We start from the raw sequence: 24754 nt of genomic DNA on the forward strand, positions 1-24754 counted from the left end.
GAGGACTACTCAGTAGTTCAATGTGCAGTCTTGTATGGCTTAGAACCGGGACTTCAACGTCGCTTTGAGCGTCATGGAGCATTTGAGATGTTCCAGGAGTTGAAGTTTATCTTTCAGAAGAACGCCCGGATCGAGAGGTATGAGACCTCCGATAAATTCTATGCTTGTAAGATGGAGGAGAACTCGTCTGTCAGTGAACATGTGCTCAAAATGTCTGGGTACTCAAACCGTCTAGCTGAGTTGGGGATTGAACTCCCGCAAGAGGCTATCACTGGCAGAATCCTTCAATCACTGCCGCCAAGCTATAAAGGCTTTGTGTTGAACTACAACATGCAAGGGATGAACAAGTCTCTCGGCGAGTTGTTTGCGATGCTGAAAGTCGCAGAGTCTGAACTCCGTAAAGAGCATCAAGTTTTGATGGTTAATAAGACCACTAGTTTCAAGAGAAACGACAAAGGCAAGAAGGGTAATTCAAAGAAGAGCGGCAAGCCTGTTGCCAATCCGACGAAGAAACCCAAAGCTGGACCTAAGCCTGAAACAGAGTGTTACTATTGCAAGGGTATGGGTCACTGGAAGCGCAATTGCCCCAAGTATCTGGCAGATAAGAAGGCGGCCAAAGAAAAATCAGGTATATTTGATATACATGTTATTGATGTGTACTTAACCGGCTCTCGTAGTAGTTCCTGGGTATTCGATACCGGTTTTGTTGCTCATATTTGCAACTCGAAACAGGAACTGCGGAATACACGAAGGCTGGCGAAAGATCAAGTGACGATGCGTGTAGGAAATGGTTCCAAGGTTGATGCAATCGTCGTCGGCACAGTTTCACTTCAGTTATCATCAGGATTAGTTATGAACTTGAATCATTGTTATTTAGTGCCTGCGTTGAGCATGAACATTATATCTGGATCTTGTTTATTGCGAGACGGTTACTCTTTTAAGTCAGAGAATAATGGTTGTTCTATTTCTATGAGTAACATCTTTTACGGTCATGCACCCAATGTGAGAGGATTGTTCATATTGAATCTTGATAGTGATACACACATACATAACATTGAGACCAAAAGAGTTAGAGTTAACAATGATAGCGCCATATTTTTGTGGCACTGCCGCTTAGGTCATATTGGTGTAAAGCGCATGAAGAAACTCCATGCCGATGGACTTTTGGAGTCACTTGACTTTGATTCACTTGACACGTGCGAACCATGCCTCATGGGCAAGATGACTAAAACTCCGTTCTCCGGAACAATGGAGCGTGCAAGTGACTTGTTGGAAATCATACATACCGATGTGTGTGGTCCGATGAGCGTTGAGGCACGCGGCGGATATCGTTATTTTCTCACCTTCACTGACGATTTGAGTAGAAATGGTTATGTCTACTTAATGAAGCACAAGTCTGAAACATTTGAAAAGTTCAAGCAATTTCAGAGTGAAGTTGAAAATCATCGTAACAAGAAGATCAAGTTCCTACGGTCTGATCGTGGGGGTGAATATCTGAGTTTCGAGTTTGGTGCTCACTTAAGACAATGTGGAATTGTTTCACAGTTGACACCGCCTGGAACACCACAGCGTAATGGTGTGTCCGAACGTCGTAATCGTACTTTATTAGAGATGGTGCGATCTATGATGTCTCTTACCGATTTGTCGTTATCGTTTTGGGGTTATGCATTAGAAACAGCTGCATTCACTTTAAATAGGGCACCATCAAAATCCGTTGAGACGACACCATACGAACTGTGGTATGGCAAAAGGCCAAAGTTGTCGTTTCTTAAAGTTTGGGGATGTGATGCTTATGTCAAAAAGCTTCAGCCTGAAAAGCTGGAACCCAAAGCGGAAAAGTGCGTCTTCATAGGTTACTCAAAAGAGACAGTTGGGTACACCTTCTATCTCAAATCCGAGGGCAAAGTGTTTGTTGCTAAAAACGGAGCTTTTCTCGAGAAGGAGTTTCTCTCGAGAGAATTGAGTGGGAGGAAGATAGAACTTGACGAGGTTGTCGAACCTCTCATCCCTCTGGATGGTGGCGCAGGGCAAGGGGAAACCTCTGTCGTTGCGACGCCAGTTGAGGAGGAAGTTAATGATGATGATCATGAAACTCCGGTTCAAGTTTCTGTCGAACCACGCAGGTCGACGAGACCACGTGCTGCTCCAGAGTGGTACGGTAACCCCGTCTTATCAATCATGTTGTTGGACAACAATGAACCTGCAAATTATGAAGAAGCAATGGTGGGCCCAGATTCCAACAAATGCCTAGAAGCCATGAAGTCCGAGATAGGATCCATGTATGAGAACAAAGTGTGGACTTTGGAAGTACTGCCTCAGGGCCGCAAGGCTATTCAGAACAAATGGATCTTTAAGAGGAAGACGGACGCTGACGGCAATGTGACCATTTATAAAGCTCGACTTGTGGCAAAGGGTTTTTCACAAGTTCAAGGAGTTGACTACGATGAGACATTCTCACCCGTAGCGATGCTTAAGTCCGTCAGAATCATGTTAGCAATAGCTGCATTTTTCGATTATGAAATCTGGCAGATGGATGTCAAAACGGCATTCCTTAACGGTTTCCTTAAGGAAGAATTGTATATGATGCAACCCTAAGGTTTTGTCGATCCTAAGAATGCTAACAAGGTGTGCAAGCTCCAACGATCCATTTATGGACTGGTGCAAGCATCTCGGAGTTGGAACAAACGCTTTGATGAGGTGATCAAAGCATTTGGGTTTATACAAGTGGTTGGAGAATCTTGTATTTACAAGAAAGTGAGTGGGAGCTCTGTGGCGTTTCTAATATTATATGTGGATGACATATTGCTGATTGGAAACAACGTAGAGTTTTTGGAGAGCATAAAGGATTACTTGAATAAAAGTTTCTCTATGAAGGACCAAGGAGAAGCTGCTTACATTCTAGGCATTAAGATCTATAGGGATAGATCAAAACGCCTGATAGGACTTTCACAAAGCACATACCTTGATAAAGTTTTGAAGAGGTTCAAAATGGAACAGTCCAAGAAGGGGTTCTTGCCAGTTTTACAAGGTACGAGATTGGGTGAGTCTCAGTGCCCAGCAACTGATGAGGATAGAGAGCATATGCGCTCCGTCCCCTATACTTCAGCCATAGGTTCTATCATGTATGCAATGCTGTGCACTAGACCGGACGTTAGCCTGGCCATAAGTATGGCAGGTAGGTTCCAGAGTAATCCAGGAGTGGATCACTGGAGAGCGGTCAAGAATATCCTGAAGTACCTAAAAAGGACTAAGGAGATGTTACTCGTGTATGGAGGTGACGAAGAGCTCGCCGTAAAAGGTTACGTCGATGCAAGCTTTGACGCAGATCCGGACGACTCTAAGTCGCAAACCGGATACGTATTTATTCTTAATGGGGGTGCGGTAAGCTGGTGCAGTTCCAAGCAAAGCGTCGTAGCAGATTCTACATGTGAAGCGGAGTACATGGCTGCCTTGGAGGCGGCTAAGGAGGGTGTCTGGATGAAGCAGTTCATGACGGGTCTTGGAGTTGTGCCAAGCGCACTGAATCCAATAACCTTATTATGTGATAACACGGGTGCCATTGCCTTAGCAAAGGAACCACGGTTTCACAAGAAGTCCAGACACATCAAACGACGCTTCAACCTCATCCGCGACTACGTCGAAGGAGAGGACGTAAATATATGCAAAGTGCACACGGATCTGAATGTAGCAGACCCGCTGACTAAACCTCTTCCACGGCCAAAGCATGATCAACACCAGAACTGTATGGGTGTTAGATTTATTACAATGTAATTCGCATGATGATGTGAGGGCTAGATTATTGACTCTAGTGCAAGTGGGAGACTGTTGGAATTATGCCCTAGAGGCAATAATAAATATTGTTATTATTATAATTCTTGTATCAAGATAATCGTTTATTATCCATGCTATAATTGTATTGAATGAAGACTCATTTACATGTGTGGATACATAGACAAAACACTGCCCCTAGCAAGCCTCTAGTAGGCTAGCCAGTTGATCAAAGATAGTCAGTGTCTTCTGATTATGAACAAGGTGTTGTTGCTTGATAACTGGATCACGTCATTAGGAGAATCACGTGATGGACTAGACCCAAACTAATAGACGTAGCATGTTGATCGTGTCATTTTGTTGCTACTATTTTCTGCGTGTCAAGTATTTGTTCCTATGACCATGAGATCATATAACTCACTAACACCAGAGGAATACTTTGTGTGTATCAAACGTCGCAACGTAACTGGGTGACTATAAAGATGCTCTACAGGTATCTCCGAAGGTGTTCGTTGAGTTAGTATGGATCAAGACTGGGATTTTTCACTCCGTGTGACGGAGAGGTATCTCGGGGCCCACTCAGTAATACAACATCACACACAAGCCTTGCAAGCAATGTGACTTAGTGTAAGTTGTGGGATCTTGTATTACGGAACGAGTAAAGAGACTTGCCGGTAAACGAGATTGAAATAGGTAAGCGGATACTGACGATCGAATCTCGGGCAAGTAACATACCGAAGGACAAAGGGAATGACATACGGGATTATATGAATCCTTGGCACTGAGGTTCAAACGATAAGATCTTCATAGAATATGTAGGATCCAATATGGGCATCCAGGTCCCGCTATTGGATATTGACCGAGGAGTCTCTCGGGTCATGTCTACATAGTTCTCGAACCCGCAGGGTCTGCACACTTAAGGTTCGACGTTGTTTTATGCGTATTTGAGTTATATGGTTGGTTACCGAATGTTGTTCGGAGTCCCGGATGAGATCACGGACGTCACGAGGGTTTCCGGAATGGTCCAGAAACGAAGATTGATATATAGGATGACCTCATTGGATTACCGGAAGGTTTTCGGAGTTACCGGGAATGTACCGGGAATGACGAATGGGTTCCGGAAGTTCACTGGGGGGGCAACCCACCCCGGGGAAGCCCATAGGCATTGAGGGTGGCGCACCAGCCCTTAGTGGGCTGGTGGGACAGCCCAAAAGAGCCCTATGCGCATTGGAAGAAAAATCAAAGAGAAAAGAAAAAAAAAGGAGGAGGTGGGAAAGGAAAGAAGGACTCCACCCACCAAACCAAGTAGGACTCGGTTTGGGGGGGGAGACCTTCCCCCCTTGGCTCGGCCGACCCCCTTGGGGCTCCTTGAGCCCCAAGGCAAGGCCCCCCTCTCCCACCTATATATACGAAGGTTTTAGGGCTGATTTGAGACGACTTTTCCACGGCAGCCCGACCACATACCTCCACGGTTTTTCCTCTAGATCGCGTTTCTGCGGAGCTCGGGCGGAGCCCTGCTGAGACAAGATCATCACCAACCACCGGAGCGTCGTCATGCTGCCGGAGAACTCTTCTACCTCTCCGTCTCTCTTGCTGGATCAAGAAGGCCGAGATCATCGTCGAGCTGTACGTGTGCTGAACGCGGAGGTGCCGTCCGTTCGGCACTAGATCGTGGGACTGATCGCGGGACGGTTCGCGGGGCGGATCGAGGGACGTGAGGACGTTCCACTACATCAACCGCGTTCACTAACGCTTCTGTTGTACGGTCTACAAGGGTACGTAGATCACACATCCCCTCTCGTAGATGGACATCACCATGATAGGTCTTCGTGCGCGTAGGAAAATTTTTGTTTCCCATGCGGCGTTCCCCATCAGTATTTATAGAGAAAAAGGGGGCTCGGTTAACCGGAATCGCGTTCCGGATCCAACCGTGCGGTCGGATTCGGACGATTCCGCATGCGGGAATGGGTATGTGGCCGTGTAGGGTGGTTTACCGGAGACGAGAGGGTGAACGGGCTGCGCGGCAACGAATTTTAAAACACCGAGAGACGTCCGACGATAGACCGAATACGGTGCCGCTACGGTCGACCGTTCGGGTACCAGACGAACTCCGATCGCGACGAAATTCGACAGGTGGTCTGGCTATAACTAATCATGACCGCATGCCAAGTTTCACCCCGATCAGAGAAAGTTTTACGCACACTTTTAAAAACAGGGATTTGACGATGCCGCAGGCGCGTGCGAGTGCGGTCGGACTCAGAACGGACAATGACGAGAACCGGCAACTACTAACGGATGCAAGTTTGAAAACTGGCGGCAACGGAGATGCCGATGCAATGCAGATGATGCGAATTATGTGATGATGATGCGACAAAAGAAAATAGACACACGACGAAAACGGAATAGAAGGGGAATCTTTTGGAACGTCGGTCTCGGGCTGTCACACATATTCATCGACATGCAAGTTGTGAATCCTATTACAATAACATGATCATCTCATACATCATACATGTAACATCACAACCTTTGGCCATATCAGATCACATGTCAAACCCTGCAAAAACAAGTTAGACGTCCTCTAATTGTTGTTGCAAGTTTTACGTGGCTGATTTGGGTTTTTAGCAAGAACACCTTCTTACCTACGTGACAGCCACAACGATGATATGCCAAAGCTATTTACCCTTCCTAAGGATACTTTTCATCAAATCCAGTCCTACTATTGTGGGAGAGACACACACCCTCTAGCCACCTTATGCACCTAGTGCATGTTGGTCGGTGGAACCTGTCTCACGTAAGCATACGTGTAAGGTCGGTCCGGGCCGCTTCATCCCACAATACCGCCGGAAAAGAATAAGACTAGTAGCGCCAAGAAATTGACAAAATCATCGCCCACAACCTTTTTGTCTTCTACTCCTGCATAGAATCTACGCATAGAAAACCTGGCTCGGATGCCACTGTTGGTTAACGTAGCATAAATTCAAAATTTTCCTACGCCATATTCAGATCTTCCTATGGAGAGACCAGCAACGAGAGAGGGGAGAGTGCATCTTCATACATTTGAAGATCGCTAAGCGGAAGCGTTGCTAGAACACGGTTGATGGAGTCGTACTCGCGGGGATTCAGATCATGGTGTGATTCTGATCTAGTGCCGAACCACCGCACCTCCGCGTTCAACAAACATGCAGCCCGGTGACGTCTCCTGCACCTTGATCCAGCAAGGAGGAGGGAGAGGTTGGGGAAGATCTCCGGCAGCACGGAGGCGTGGTGTCGATGGAGAGACGAGGTCTCCCGGCAGGGCTTCGCCAAGCACCGTGGGAGAGGAGGAAGAAGAAGAGCAGGGCTGCACCGAGATAGAGATGGAAAACCGTGTCTCCAATGGCCAAGCACCCCGCTATATATAGGGGGGAGGGAGGGTGGCGCCCCCGTTAGGGTTTCCCCCTTGAGGGGGGCCGGCAGCCCTAGATGGGGGGAGGGATGGCGGCCAAGAGGGGAGGAGGGGGTGGCGTGCTACGGCAACAAAAGTCCTTCCCCGACACTGGTGCCAGAGATCCTTCTGTCATCTCTTGAGCTTGCATTGGTTTTTCCCTTGAAAAGGAAAGGGCGATGCAGCACAGGAGCAGTAAGTATTTCCCTCAGTTTGAGAACCAAGGTATCAATCCAGTAGGATAATCTCGTCAAGTCCAGAGTATCTGCGCAAACACAAAAGAGCTTGCACCCAACGCTTAAAAGGGGTTGTCAATCCCTTCAAGATTGATTGCAAAGTGAGATCTGAAGGCGGAAAGTGCAACGAAGTAAAAAGTGTAAGGCTGAAAATATGGTGTGGAGTAGACCCGGGGGACATAGTGTTCACTAGAGGCTTCTCTCAAAATAGCAAATATCGCGGTGGGTGAACAAATTACTCTCGAGCAATTGATAGAACCGCGCAAAGTCATGACGATATCTAAGGCAATGATCATACATATAGGCATCACGTCCGAGACAAGTACACTGATACTTTCTGCATCTACTACTATTACTCCACACATCGACCGCTATCCAGCATGCATCTAGTCTATTGAGTTCATGACGAACAGAGTAACACCTTAAGAAAGATGACATGATGTAGAGGGATAAACTCAAACCAATGATGAAAACCCCATATTTTTACCCTTGATGACAACAACACGATGCGTGCCTCGCTACCCCTTCTTTCACTAGGTGAGGTCACTGCACGGTATGAACCCAAAACCATGCACTTCTCCCATTGCAAAAATCATGGATCTAGTTGGCCAATCAAAACCGACAACTCGAAGAGAATTACAAGGATATGAAATCATGCATAAGATAGATCAGAAGAAACTCAAATAAGATTCATAGATAATCTGATCATAAATCCACAATTAGTCGGATCTCGAAAAACACAACGCAAAAGAAGATTACATCGGATATATCTCCATGAAGATCATGGAGAACTTTGTATTGAAGATCCAAGAGAGAGAAGAAGCCATCTAGTTACTAGCTATGGACCCGTAGGTCTATGGTGAACTACTCACGCATCATCGGAGAGGTCATGGTGTTGATGACGAAGCCCTCCGTATCCGAGTCCCCCCTCCGACAGGGCACCAGAACGTGCCCCAGATGGGATCTTGCGGAGACGGAAGCTTGCGGCGGCGGAAAAGTACTTTCGATGATGTCCTGATTTTTTATGGATTTTTAGGGAATATATAGGCGCAAAACCTAGGGCAAAGGAGCCTCAGGGAGCCCACAAGCCAGGGGGGCGCTGTCCCCCTGGCCGCGCCATGAGGGCTTGTGGGGTCCCTGGTGGCCCCTGCCTTGATTCTCCGGCTCCCCGATCTTTTTCTGTTCCGGAAAAAATCTTTTTGGCAGTTTCTTTCCGTTTGGACTCCATTCAAAATCCTCCTCTGAAAGGGGTCAAAAACATGGAAAAACAAGAACTGGCACTTGGCACTGAGTTAATAAATTAGTCCCAAAAAATATATAAAAAAAGCATGCAAAACATCCAAAGTTTGACAAGATAATAGCATGAAACCATCAAAATTATAGATACGTTGTAGACGTATCAAGCATCCCCAAGCTTAACTCCTGCTCGTCCTCGAGTAGGGAAGTGATAAAGAATGAATTTTTGATGTGGAATGCTACCTAGCATAGTTGTCCTTTGCAACTTCGTTCACGTGACATGAATGTTCAGATCCGTAAGATTCAAAACAATAGTTTGCTATTGACATGAAAACAATAATACTTCAAGCAAACTAGCAAAGTAATCATGAACTTTCAAAATAACAAGGCCAAGGAAAGTTATCCCTACAAAATCATATAGTCTGGCTATGCTCCATCATCCTCACACAACTAATGTAAATCATGCACAACCCCAGTATTGGCCAAGTAATTGTTTTCGCACTCTTACTTCCTCAAACTTTTTATAACTATCACGCAATACATGAGCGCGAGCCATGGATATAGCACTGTAGGTGGAATAGAGTGTGGTGGTGGTTGTGAGACAAAAAGGAGGAGATGGTCACATTGACTCGGCGTATCAAAGGGCTATGGAGATGCCCATTAATAGATATCAATGTGAATGAGTAGGGATTGCCATACAAGAGATGCACTGGAGCTATAAGTATGTGAAAGCTCGAAAGGAAAACTAGTGGGTGTGCATCCAACTTGCTTGCTCACGAAGACCTAGGGCAATTTGAGGAAGCCCATCATTGGAATATACAAGCCAAGTTATATAATGAAGATTCCCACTAGCATATGGTAGTGACAAAGCAAGAAGCACTCAATCATGAAGAACATGGTGCTATTATGAAGCACAAGTGTGTAAAAAGATAGTAGCATTGTCCCTTCTCTCTTTTTCTCTCTTTTTTTATTTTTATTTGGGCTCTTGGGCCTCTTTTTTTCTCTTTTTTTGTATGGGCTCTTTGGCCTCCTTTTTTTATTTCCTCACATGGGACAATGCTCTAATAATGATGATCATCACACTTTTAGTTACTCACAACTCAAAGCTTAGAACGATGATGACTCTATAGGAAATTCCTCCGGCAGTGTACCGGGATGTGCAACGATCTAGCATGGCGTATGACGTTGAAACATCTCGCTAGCTATCTTACGATCATGCAATGGCAATATGAGAGTGACGGCACAAGTAATGAGACGCAACGGTGGGAGTTGCATGGCAATATATCTCAGAATGGCTATGAAAATGCCATAGTACGTAGGTATGGTGGCTGTTTTGAGGAAGGCATATGGTGGGTTTGTGCACCGGCGAGAATTGCGCGACACTAGAGAGGCTAGCAATGGTGGAAGGTGAAAGTGCATCTATACCATGGACTCACATGAGTCATGAATAACTCACATACTTGTTGCAAAAGTTTTTATTAGTAATCGAAACAAAGTGCTATACGCATACTCCTAGGGGAATGGTTGGTAGGTGTTAACCATCGCGCGATCCCGGCCTCAACACAAAGGATGACAATCAATAGATCAATTATGCTCCGACTTCCTAACATAGCAGTTCACCATACGTGCATGCTACGGGAATCACTAACTTCAACACAAGTATCTCTAGATTCACAACACCCTACTAACATAGCTCTTAATATTACCGAATCCACGTCTCAAAACTAATTGAGAGGAATCAGGACTTCTCTTTCTACTCAATGAACATGAAGATGGAGGTTTTTGTATCCTCTTTGGGTACCTATCACCTTTCGGACTACTTTCATAGCATAAGCCAACTACCAAGTCACGCACCGCCATGCTCTAAAAGATATAAGTGAAGCACATAGAGCAAAAGTATCTAGCTCAAAAGATATAAGTGAAGCACTATGAGCATTCTAGCAAAATCATGATGAGTGCATGTCTCTCTCTCTCAAAAAGGTGTGCAGCAAGAATGATTGTGACACAACAAAAAGAAAAGACTCCTACCATACAAGACGCTCCAAGAAAAACACATATCATGTGGTGAATAAAAATATAGCTCCAAGTAATACTACCGATGGATTGGAGACAAAAGAGGGGATGCCTTCCCGGGGCATCCCCAAGCTTAGGCTTTTTGGTGTCCTTGAATTTGGCTTGGGATGCCTTGGGCATCCCCAAGCTTTAGCTCTTTCCACTCCTTATCTCTTTGTCCATGAGAACATCACCCAAAACTTGAAAACTTCACAACACAAAACTTAAACAGAAACTCGTGATAACATTAGCACAAGAAAACAAACTACCACTTCTTTTGGTATTGTAGAAAACTTGAATTCTATCTATATTGGTGTTGGGCTACTGTATTCTCACTTTTCCATGGCTAGTACCCCCCGATACTAACCATAGTTTCATCAAAACAACCAACCAACTCAACAAAAACAGAATTTGTCAAAAATAGACTAGTCTGTAGGAATCTGTATACTTCGTATACTTCTGGCACCTCAAAAATTCTAAAAAATTACGACTGCCTGGGAAAAAGGCATATAAACCAGCAGCAAAACGAATCAACTCAAAAGCTCTTTCTGAATAAACATGAAAAACCATCTCGTGAGCGAAAAGTTTCTCTCTTTTTCCAGCGGGATCAAACAACCATTACCAAGACTAGTCATAATGGTTGTGCTTGGCTCAAACACAAAAAGAAACACAAAAAACACAACCACAACAGAATTATGATGGTGTGGACGCAAAAAAACAAAAAGATAAAGATAAATTCATTGGGTTGCCTCCCAACAAGCGCTATTGTTTAACACCCTTAGCTAGGCATAAAAGCGATAGAATCACGTATCGTCGTTTTTGGTGCTCAAACCATAAGTGGCCCTCATCATGGATTCATAAGGCAATCTTATTTTCTTTCTAGGAAAGTGTTTTATGCCCTTACTTAAATGAAATTAAAATATAATATTCCCTTCCTTCATATCGATGATAGCACCGATAGTTCTTAGGAAAGGTCTACCAAGAATAATAGGGCATGCAGGATTGCAATCAATGTCAAGCACAATGAAATCCATGGGTACATAGTTCCTATTTGCAATAATAAGAACATCATTGATCCTTCCCATGGGTTTCTTGACAGTAGAATCCGCAAGATGCAAATTAAGATAACACTCTTCAATCTCATTAAAACCCAGAACATCACATAAAGACTTTGGAATCGCAGAAACACTAGTACCCAAATCACACAAAGCATTGCATTCATATTTTTTGATTTTTATTTTGATGGTAGGTTCCAACTCATCATGAAGCTTTCTAGAGATAGAAACTTCCAATTCAAGTTTCTCTTCAAGAGATTTTATCATAGCTTTAACGATATGATCGGTAAAGGCCTTGTTTTGGCTATAAGCTTGTGGAGAGTATAACATGGATTGCATCAAGGAAATGCATTCAATCAAGGAGAAACTATCATAATTGAATTCCTTGAAATCCATGGTAGTAATTTCATTAGTACTCAAAGTTTTAACATCTTCTACTCCACTTTCAATGCTTTTAGCATCAAGATAGATGGACTCCAAATCATTGGGGCACTTTTCAACCAAAGTGGATTCATATCCAGCCCCGTAATCATTAGGTTTGACACAAGAAAACAAAGATTCAATGGGAGTCACACCAAGCCCTTTAAGATCTTCGTGATTCTTATCACGAGAACACGCCTTTTTAAGCCATTCATGTCTAGCACGAATTTGGGAGGTTCTTTCTTTGCTCTCAATCATGGAAATATGCATAGCTTTCAAAGTTTCATCCATGTTGATCTTGGGAGGAGCACATATAACTTTCAAAGCATCAACATCACTAGACATTCTATCAACGCTCTTAGCCAAATCGTCAATTTTGAGTAGCTTTTCCTCTATGGATGCATTGAAAATCTTTTGAGAGTTGATGAACTCTTTGATATTACTCTCTAGATCAGAGGGTAATCTATTGTAATTTCCATGAGTATTGTTGTAGGAGTTGCCAAAGTTATTAGAGGAGTTACTAGGAAAAGGCCTAGGAACATAGTTTCCTCTAAAAGCATTGTTGTTGCCAAAATTATTCCTACCAACAAAATTAACGTCCAAGCTAGCGTTGCTACTCTCAATCAAGGAAGACAAGGGCATATCAATAGGATCTAAAGGAGCACTTCTACTAGCAACCAAATTCATTAACTCATCCATCTTAGCACTCAACGAGTTACTTTCTTCTATAGCGTGTACCTTCTTACTAGTAGGTGACCTTTCAGTGTGCCACTGAGAGTAATTCTTCATGATGTTGTCTAGGAGATTTGTGGCTTACCCTAACGTGATTTCCATGAACATTCCACCTGAGGCGGAGTCCAAGATATTTCTAGAAGCGAAATTCAAGCCAGCGTAAAAGATTTGAATAATCATCCAAAGACTCAAGCCATGAGCGGGACAATTTCTAATCATCAATTTCATTCTCTCCCAAGATTATGCAACATGTTCATGATCAAGTTGCTTGAAATTCATGATATCATTACGGAGAGAGATGATCTTAGCCGGCGGAAAATACTTGGATATATAAGCATCTTTGCACTTATCCCAAGAATCGATACTATTTTTGGGCAAAGAAGAAAACCAAGTTTTTGCGCGATCTCGCAATGAGAAAGGAAAAAAGATTCAATTTAATCACATCATTATCCACATCTTTGTTTTTTTGCGTATCGCAAAGCTCAATGAAGGTACTGAGATGGGATGTGGCATCTTCAATAGGAAGGTCGGAGAATTGCTCTTTCATAACAAGATTCAGCAAAGCGACATTGATTTCGTATGACTCCGCACTAGTGGCGGGAGCAATCGGAGTACTAATAGAATCATTATTCTTAGTATTCAAGAAGTCACAAAGTTTGGTGTTTTCATTCATGGTGACTTCGGCAAGCAAGCAAGCACACAAGCGAACAAAGAGCAAGAGAGAAAAAGGGCGAACGAAAAGGCAAACGAAAAAGGCAAACGAAAAAGGCAAATTGGCGAAGTGGGGAGAGGTAAACGAGAGGCAGCTGGCAAAAAAAGTAAATGCAAGAGATGAGTCTGCGACACTTATTTGGATGAGTTCTTGAATTGATCCTCCCCCGCAACGGCGCCAGAAATTCTTCTGCTACGGCAACAAAAGTCCTTCCCCGGTAGTGGTGCCAGAGATCCTTCTGTCGTCTCTTGAGCTTGCGTTGGTTTTTCCCTTGAAGAGGAAAGGGTGATGCAGCACAGGAGCGGTAAGTATTTCCCTCAATTTGAGAACCAAGGTATCAATCCAGTAGGAGAATCTCGTCAAGTCCAGAGTACCTGCGCAAACACAAAAGAGCTTGCACCCAACGCTTAAAAGGGGTTGTCAATCCCTTCAAGATTGATTGCAAAGTGAGATCTCAAGGCGGAAAGTGCAACGAAGTAAAATGTGTAAGGCTGAAAATATGGTGTGGAGTAGACCTGGGGGCCATAGTGTTCACTAGAGGCTTCTCTCAAAATAGCAAATATCACGGTGGGTGAACAAATTACTGTCGAGCAATTGATAGAACCGCGCAAAGTCATGACGATATCTAAGGCAATGATCATACATATAGGCATCACGTCCGAGACAAGTGGACCGATACTTTCTGCATCTACTACTATTACTCCACACATCGACCGCTATACAGCATGCATCTAGTGTATTGAGTTCATGACGAACAGAGTAACGCCTTAAGCAAGATGACATGATGTAGAGGGATAATCTCAAACCAATGATGAAAACCCCATCTTTTTACCCTTGATGGCAACAACACGATGTGTGCCTCGCTACCCCTTCTATCACTGGGTGAGGTCACCGCACGGTATGAACCTAAAACCAAGCACTTCTCTCATTGCAAGAATCATAGATCTAGTTGGCCAAACAAAACCCACAACTCGAAGAGAATTACAAGGATATGAAATCATGCATAAGAGAGATCACAAGAAACTCAAATAAGATTCATAGATAATCTGATCATAAATCCACAATTCATCGGATCTCGACAAACACACCGCAAAAGAAGATCACATCGGATAGATCTCCATGAAGATCATGGAGAACTTTGTATTGAAGATCCAAGAGAGAGAAGAAGCCATCTAGTTACTAGCTATGGACCCGTAGGTCTATGGTGAACTACTCACGCATCATCGGAGAGGTCATGGTGTTGATGAAGAAGCCCTCCGTATCTGAATCCCCCCTCCGGCAGGGCAATAGAACATGCCCCAAATGGGATCTTGCGGAGACAGAAGCTTGCGGCAGCGGAAAAGTACTTATGATAATCTCCTGATTCTTTATGGATTTTTAGGGAATATATAGGCGCAAAACCTAGGTCAAAGGAGCCTCAGGGAGCCCACAAGCCTGGGGGCCGCGGGCCCCCTGGCCGCGCCATGAGGGCTTGTGGGGTCCCTGGTGGCCCCCTGCCCTAATTCTTCGGCTCCCCGATCTTTTTCTATTCCGGAAAAAATCTTTTTGGTAGTTTCATTCCGTTCGGACTCCATTCAAAATCCTCCTGTGAAAGGGGTCAAAACATGGAAAAAACAGGAACTTGCACTTGGCACTGAGTTAATAAGTTAGTCCCCAAAAATATATAAAAGGCATGCAAAACATCCAAAGTTTGACAAGATAATAGCATGAAACCATCAAAAATTATAGATACGTTGGAGACGTATCGTGGCACACCCCCTCGTGGGCCTTAGGCCCACCTGCGCTAGGGTTCGCCCCCCCCCCCCTTCCCCCTCTTAGGCGCCATGGGCTGGGTGTGGGGGGTGCACCAGCCCACCCAGGGGCTGGTTCCCTCTAACACTTGGCCCATGTAGCCTCCTGGGGCTGGTGTCCTCTACCGGTGGGCCATCGGAACCCTTCCGATGGTCCCGACACTTTGCCGGTGGTGCCCGAAACATTTCCGGCATCCAAACCCATCCATCCTATATATCAATCTTTACATCCGGACCATTCCGGAGCTCCTCGTGACGTACGGGATCTCATCCGGGACTCTGAACAACCTTCGGTAACCTCGTATAACAATTCCCTATAACCCTAGCGTCATCGAACCTTAAGTGTGTAGACCCTACGGATTCGGGAAGCATGCAGACATGACCGAGACACCTCTCCGGTCAATAACCATCAACGGGGTCTGGATACCCATGGTGGCTCCCACATGTTCCACGGTGATCTCATCGGATGAACCACGATGTCAAGGATTCAATGAATCCCGTATACAATTCCCTTTGTTTGTCGGTATAGAACTTGCCCGAGATTCGATCGTCGGTATACCTATACCTTGTTCAATATCGTTACTGGTAAGTCTCTTTACTCGTTCCATAGCACGTCATCTTGTGACTAACTCCTTGGTCACATTAAGCTCATGATGATGTTCTACCGAGTGGGCCCAGAGATACCTCTCCGTCACACGGAGTGACAAATCCCGATCTCGATTCGTACCAACCCAACAGACAGTTTCGGAGATACCCATAGTGCACCTTTATAGTCACCCAGTTACGTTGTGACGTTTGATACACCCAAAGCACTCCTATGATATCCGGGAGTTGCACAATCTCACGGTCGAAGGAAAAGACACTTGACATTTAGAAAAGCTTTAGCATACGAACAACACGATCTAGTGTTATGCTTAGGATTGGGTCTTGTCCTTCACATCATTCTCCCAATGATGTGATCCCGTTATCAATGACATATAATGTCCATGATCAGGAAACCATGATCATCTATTGATCAACGAGCTAGCCAACTAGAGGCTTTCTAGGGACACATTGTGATCTATTTATTCACACATGTATTACTGTTTCATGTTGATACAATTATAGCATGAACAATAGACGATTATCATGAACAAGGAAATATTATAATAACCATTCTATTATTGCCTCTAGGGCATATTTCCAACATAAATGTCTTCGACCATTCCAGAAGAAAGGTCGTTATAGTTCATTAGAGACGGCCAGCTTTTGACCAAGCCATTTTGGTCGTAAAAAGGTCAAAAACGGAAATTAACGACCAATGAGTGACCAATATTGGAGGTGACAAGATGCCATATTTCTTGTAGTAGTTGCACGCACCTCTTTCCATGGCTAGTTCTTTGGTGATGCTCCAAACCTTTAAATCTTTCTTTACAGACTCTTCCCAATGTCAAGTTCGGTCTACTTCGGCCTTTCTTGATATTATCAGCATGCTTTAGTCGTCCGCTATGCACTTGGTCTTCTGGAGGCCTGCGCTGAATATGTTGAAACCATCTGAGATGATGTTGGACAAGCTTCTCTTTAATTGGCGCTACCCCAACTCTATCTTGTATATCATCATTCTCGATTCGGTCCATCCTTGTGTGTCCACACATCCATCTGAACATGCACATCTCCGCCAGACCTAGCTCTTGCACATGTTTCCTTTTAGTCGGCGAACACTCAATGCTATACAACATTGTGGGTCGAACCGCCGTCCTATAGAACTTGCCTTTAGCTTTTGTGACACCCTCTTGTCATAGATAATATCAGAAGCTCGGCACCACTTCATCCATCCGTCTTTAATTCGACGGGTCACATCTTCATCGATATCCCCATCCTTGTGCAACATTGACCCCAAATATCGAAAGGTGTCCTTCTGAGCCACCACCTGCCCATCAAGGCTAACACCCCCTCCTCCTCGTGTCTAGTAGTACTAAATGCGCACCTCATGTACTCGGTCTTAGTCCTACTAAGTCTAAAACCTTTCGATTCCAAGGTTTGCCTCCATAACTCCAACTTCTTGTTGACCCCCGTCCAACTATCATAGACTAGCACCACATCGTCTGAAAAGAGCATATGCCACGGGATATCTACTTGTATATCCCTTGTGACCTCATCCATCACTAAGGCAAAAAGATAAGGGCTCGAAGCTGACCTCTGACTCAGTCCTATCTTAATCGGGAAGTCATCAATGTCGCCATCACTTGTTCGAACACTTGTCACAACATTATCGTAAATGTCCTTGATAAGGGTAATATACTTTGCTGGGACTTTGTGTTTCTCCAAGATCCACCACATAACATTTCGCGGTATCTTATCATAGGCCTTCCCTAAGTCAATGAATACCATATGCAAGTCCTTCTTTTGTTCCCTATATCTCTCCATAAGTTGTCATACCAAGAAAATGGCTTCCATAGTCGACCTCCCAGGCATGAAACCAAACTGGTTTTTGGTCACGCTTCTTATGCGGTGCTCAATGACTCTCTCCCATAGCTTCATTGTATGACTCATCAATTTAATTTCACGGTAATTAGTACAACTCTAGACATTCCCCTTGTTCTTGAAGATTGGTACTAATATAGTCCATCTCCATTCTTCTCGCATCTTGTTTTCCTGAAAAATGAGGTTGAAAAGTTTGGTTAGCCATATTATCGCTATGTCCCCGTGACCTCTCCACACATCAATGGGGATACAATCAGGGCCCATGGCCTTGCCTCCTTTCACCCTATTTAAAGCCTCCTTAACCTCTGACTCCTAGATTCGCCATACAAAACGCCTGCTAGTATCATCAAAGGAGTCATCTAGATCAATGGTAGAGCTGACACTCTCCACATTGAACAACTTATCAAAGTACTTCCGCCATCTATTCTTAATCTCCTCGTTCTTCACCAGGAGTTCCCAACATGAATTCTGTGATGAGTGAAAAAACCACAATTATTTGAAAGCACTATTTAAGGAGTACATCTTTCAAAGATCACTCACATTTCCCCAGGTCATGGCAAGTGGCGTACTGCATATGTGCCATTTGTCGCAACTTGGGAGTTTTCTTTCTTTTTTCGTAGATCTCTATTTTCAAAACGTTTTATTTCCTAAATCGTGCGTCCAAATCATGAACCGTTTTCACCGTTGGATTTCTCTCGTTGAGATCTTCAAAACTAGATCCCATGTTGATAGGTTTTGACGAACTTTTTTTCATAAAAAACGGACCAAAATAATCTTGTCTATCGTGATAGAAAAAAAAGTAAACGCGTTTTTTTCTTTCCAAGAGGATGGTCGTCCCTCTCACGAAGGAAAAACCGTACCTCTCGCGGAAGATAAAATGTGCCTTTTGTGGAAAAAAACATATTTTTCCCTTTTCGACAGGCACAGGCGTGCCTCTCACAAAGGTAAGACCGTGCCTCTCGCGGAAGCAAAACCGTGTCATCGTAGAAAAAAACAGAAAACATGTTTTTCCTTTTCCGAGAGGCACGGCCCGTGCCTCTCGTAAAAGCAAAACTATGCCTCTCATGGAAGCAAAACCGTGTCCCTCGCAAAAAAAACACGTTCTCCCCCGTTTCGGAGAGGCTCGACCGCGCCTCTAATAAAAGCAAAACCATGCCTCTCAGAAAAAAACGCGTTTTTTCGCGCTTTTTCATAAAAAAGCTAAGAAAGACCGGTAAAAAATAGAAACACCAAAAAAATCTGCAAAAACTAATCTAAAAAGTAAAAAAACCCGTGCAAAACAAAATAAAATCCGGAGGATGCGCTCAGAACGCGACACGTGACAGTGACAGAGAACGCACCAAGTAGTGGCGCATGTGAGTGCTTGCTGGTAGGCTACCAAAAAAGCTCTCGTTAACTAGTTTCTCTCACATTGATCCCGTGCCGAAGGTGAAGAAAAACACACAAGGCGCCCCTTGTCTAAGGCAAGATCTATGTCGTCGATTGGCCCCACAAAGAGAAAAACACTTGAATTAGACATGCCAGAGATGGTCATAGATGATTTTTTGTGTTCAACTGTCCGACAACAGTTTGAATCGCTCGGACTGATTATTTTTTGGTTCAGACGTGTGACTAAAAATTAGAGACCTATATTTCAAAAGAAATCAAGACCGATTCCACCAAAAAGTTATACAAAAACACATAACCCCTGCAACGGTCCTACATGAATTCTATGATGAGCTCTCGAAACGGGGAGCTCCTATGCAGTGCTACAGGTGTCCGTTAACGATCCGGCGCATGTAGCGTTCCTGGGCCAACCCACTAGAGTGATGTCCGGATTTTCTTTCTTTTTTGATTTTTTTACAAAAAGAAAATATAAAATGAAAAAAGTTTACAGATTTAAAAAAAAGGTCCATCCATTTGAAAAAAGTCCATATCTTTAATAAAGTTTCATAAATTTTGAAAAAAGCTCATCAATTTGAAAAAAAAGTTCATTGAAAATAAAATAAGTTAATCCAATTTAGGAACAGTTCATGATTTTTTTTTAAATTCAATAAACCTGAAAAATGTTCATAAAAATTCAAAAAATGTACACGTATTTTTTAACAAAGTTCATTGAACTGAAAAAAGTTCATAAATCTTAAGAAAGTTAATCCATATCCAAAAAAATGTTCATCAAATTTCAAAAAAGTTCATTGATATTCAAAAAAGTTCATCGATCTTATTAAATATTCGTTGAAATTTTAAAAATATTCATTGATATTCAAATAAGTTCATAGAATATTCAAAGAAACATCACAAGCGTCTAGATTGGCCGGCCCAGTTCGAGCGCTACAGACGCCAGTTAACAAAAATGCACGTTAACTGGTGCCTGTGGCGCCAAATAGGAAATGTCCCCGAAACGACAGTCATCTTGCGCAAAAGGAGAAGAAAAACAAACGAGGCGTCCAGAGACTATGGAAAGGTCTATGGTGTCGAAACGAAATGATACAGGGCCCACCAGTAACGAAATGATACAGAGCCCACCAGTCTAAAGCAAGGTTCAAGAAGAACACAAAGGGTCACCACAAAGATCCCGCAAAAAAAGAGGGCGACCACAAAGAGAAGAACACTGGCACTAGGGTGACACACTAACATCCCACGGACGGCCACAAATGATTTCTTGTGATCCACTGTCCGCCCGCAATTTGCATCGGTTCGCCTCTACTTATTTTTCTAATCACGTGCCTCGACTAAAGTTTAGAGTTTGATTCCATCAATAAGTTATACGAACTGACGGCCCAAGGTATTAGGTAGATTTATGTCCTTCTATCAAGAATTTCCACAATATCGAATTAATTAATGCACATGCAAAAGGCCGTCGATACATTATATGAAGCCATACTAATTAGTTCCAGCGAAAAACCAGTCCACATGACGAACAAGGATGACATAATAACTGTACTCTCCGTCTTAAAATAATGGTCTTAACTTTGTACTACCCCTAATATAAAGTTGTACTAAGTTTAAGATATTTATTACGGAACAGGGGAGTATTAAACAATTTAGCAATACACACCAAACATGGCGTGTGATATATATGAGGTTCGGACATACACCAGCAAAAATATTGGTAAGCACCCAACATACGCGTGGAAGCCAAAATAAAGTATATGAATGTGTACATCAATTATTCCTTTTAGTTAACTATACATCTCTTATTGTTGTAAAATCGTCAATAGAAAAAGAAGGCACCATACTTGGTACGCACCACGAAATATGTATTGCCAGGATTGATCGTCGCGGTTTGATTCAAATTATAATAAAGTCCTTTATTGTAGAGATTTTATATTAAATCAGGAAACAATAGTCAACATGTCCATCAACAAAGGATGAAATATTTGCACCGTTGATTGTGGTCAAGAATATATTGGTGTAGATGACCAAAAATGTTTATAAAACTCCATAGTAGTTACAAGTATACAACTATAGGTTGATGAAGAATACGTGTATGCTTACGAACCTACCATAGATGAAATTATTTTTAAATAGATGGTAATACAAGAATTTATGAATTAAATTTGGAAGGAGAAAGAAAAATAATTGGCTGAAAATATGTGTATTCTAACTCCATATGAATATATGAATAGATAAATTTGATAGTAGTTATATGTATAATTGTAAAGAAAATAAAAGTTCATACAAAAAATACAACACGAGCAACATGAATAACCTATGAACAAAGTTAATGAAAGAATATCTTTAAGAAGTGAGTGTAAATATGAGTATCCTTGGATGGATATGTAGGTATGAAAGATATTGCATCAGTCAAGAAAGACAAGGAAAGTAATAGCGTAGACAATGATCAAATTGGTTATAGCCTAAGAAAAAATGGTTTACATAGAATCCATTGAGGTTTAGATTTAAGTCTTGTATGGGAATCGCTAAAAAATATATTGGTCGGTAGATACATTACAAGGAATAGGAGTGGATCAAACAGGGAAAATACGAAGATTGATATGACATAGAAGTCTGGAAGGCCTTTTATCGACAAACTAGAATGCACTCATTACTCCAATCGAAATTTCCTTAGGACTTGCATTATTTTTATACGATATATAGAAAGCGAGAGGTTAAATCAGATAATACTTAAGCCAAAGGCCATATAGTTGATAGAGAAAACTAATCTCAAACAAACAATATATATAGTCAATCTAGCCGCGCAAATGCCTGGGTCGCACCGCTAGTTTTACTTATTGTGCCATAGCTTAATGCATTAATAAAATTTCACATATTGAACACTATATCTTCAATTTGAAAATGATCTACTAGCTCTTTGGCGGAAGAGGCCATGGTTATCACTTTTATATATGTAATATATGTAAGCTCATGTGGTATCAGATTGAGAAGCACCCAAAGGCTCAAGACCGAAGTCCATGGGGACATATATAAAGAAAATTTTGGTAACTTGAGAAGAATGATATACAGATGTGTATTTATGAAGTTTGAATGATCCTCTATTTACTCCTTCCCTCATGGGGTGCCAACTTCCCCTTCTCTACTTACCCATCATTTTCTGTGTGTTTTCCCAATTATTTTGAGGCACAACTACCCCTAGAACCCCACTCAATCTCTCTGCTGGTCTTGTCTATATATGCCTCACACTTCCCATCCTAAGAGAGATGAGGAACCATTTTAGGTTTGGGTTCCTAGTTCGAGAAAATTGCATATCCCTTCTCTTGTCAGTTCCTTACACTAGGCAAGAGAGGTATCGGGATGGGAAAAGGTGCATAACAAGCCCGTGCACAAACAGAGATGCGAAATTCTCGTTATTTCATAGTGCGGTTTAGATTCGTTGATTGTGCAGACTAAAGTCATGCCTCCGATGGTTGTTCTTGCGTCTACAGTATGCTAGATTAAAAACGAACAACCTATATCAATTTAATGTACACAAGTTTGCTGTAACGTTTTTTTTTTTTGCATGCATCGCTATATTGTACTCCCTCCGTCCCAAAATAAGTGTCTTAAGCTTAGTACTCCCTCCGTTACATTTTATAAGGCGTGCACGTATACCTAGATCGTCAATTTAACTTATATAAAATATATTGTTTAACATAAAAATTATATCATTAGAAAATAGAACATCTAAAGTTTTTAATGATATAATTTTTATAATATATGTCTCTCATTAAGTTGGTCAAATTAACGACCTAGGTATACGTACATGCCTTATAAACTGTGATGGAGGGAGTACAACTTTGTACTAGAGCTAGTAAAAAGTTGAGACAGTTATTTTGGGATAGAGGGAGTAGATATGTTTTGTAACATCTAATCGGAACCGTTCGCCTTAAATTTGATGGTTCACAAAGACGAAAGTCTGCAATATGGTAGTTTTGCCCACAATCATGTACGTTCATAATAACATGATGCTCAAATACTCACGGTTCTTTACTCTTGTCATAATGCAATCCTATATGTTCTTTTCATATGCTCCACATAATACATGAAAAGGGTTCCAAAAGTGTTGTGGGATTGGAAAACTGACTATTTTATCCCTTGCATCATCTAACAAGGGATAGCTACCAACGAATAGATCCCATTGTCTCCAAGTTACACTTGGTTAATCCCTATTTTCTTTCTGAGAAAATCTCGTGCAGATCACAAGGGACGGCCCTGGCTCGTGTCGGCCGCTGTCTCGCTCATCACCATCGGATTGCGCCGCGTGCCAACTCGTCGGACAAACGTGCATGTACTCTGTCATGACCTCGCTCGGCAGAGGAACCGACAAGGGAGGGGAGATCGGGGAACCAGCTTGTGGGCGCCAGCTTCTCGACCTCGACCCCCTCCTTGTTCAATTTATCCACTTCTCGGCTTCGACTTGTGGACCATCAGCGCTATCTTGTAGCCTCCACGTAAACGTGGTCGAAGGGTCGAAGGTTCACAATACACTAACTCACTTAGTCACGGGTGGCCATATCTGAACGCCTGAAGCAATCACAGGTAGACATGGTTTATAGATTACACCTTCTATTATTAGTCAGGGGTGGCCATATCTGAAGGCCTGAAGCAATCACAGGTAGACATGGTTTATAGATTACGCCTTCTATTATTTGATGCGTATATATACGCGTTATGTCGATAAAAAGAGAGGTACGAATCAAACACTTTATAAAGGTGTACAATAAAATTAGACTCTTTGATGTGCACAATCAAATTTAAAAGCTTAGGGCATGTTTGCTTACATGCAGCCGTTAAACCTGGCTGAGGTAATACAAGTTGTAGACTATGTCTTGTACTTCGTTTGGCTGCAGCCGTTGAACCTGGCTGAGGTAATACAAGTTGTAGACTATGTCTTGTACTTCGTTTCGCTGCATGCACTCCATCATGAGGTCATTTCTTAGATGGCATTTGGTGAGGATTATGGCTGTAAATACGCAAAGTACAATGCATTTATAAAAATGGGGAGAATTTCACTTTCCGGTCTCTACATCAACTAGGAATACATACAACCATATTAGTATGAGTATCAAGATAAAGATGATCCTCATAATTTTTTAAAATGGGGAGAATTTCACTTCCTCGCCTCTGCACCAACTAGAGATACATACTACCATATTTGTATGAGGAACTCCCCTCGCGATCCCCTCGTCCACCCCCGTGGGCGGCCAGGAGGAAACCCAAGCCTTCGCCCGTCAGAGGCCTCTGCCTCACCTCCTCTACTACTCGGCGTCGCCGGAGGGCATCGTTGGGCGAAGCTCGGCTGGCATCGGCAATGGCGGGGCTATTTTCTCTCCTTCCCTGGTGCTATGCGGCATGAGACGTGGCGTGCTGGTGAGGAGTGATGTGCTCTGCTCTCCAAGCTCTGCGCAGGTGTTTTTACATTAAAATCCCCGAACGATTTTATGCTA

This window comes from Hordeum vulgare, chromosome 7H (genome assembly GCF_904849725.1).
Source record: "Hordeum vulgare subsp. vulgare chromosome 7H, MorexV3_pseudomolecules_assembly, whole genome shotgun sequence".
Taxonomy (NCBI): Eukaryota; Viridiplantae; Streptophyta; class Magnoliopsida; order Poales; family Poaceae; genus Hordeum; species Hordeum vulgare.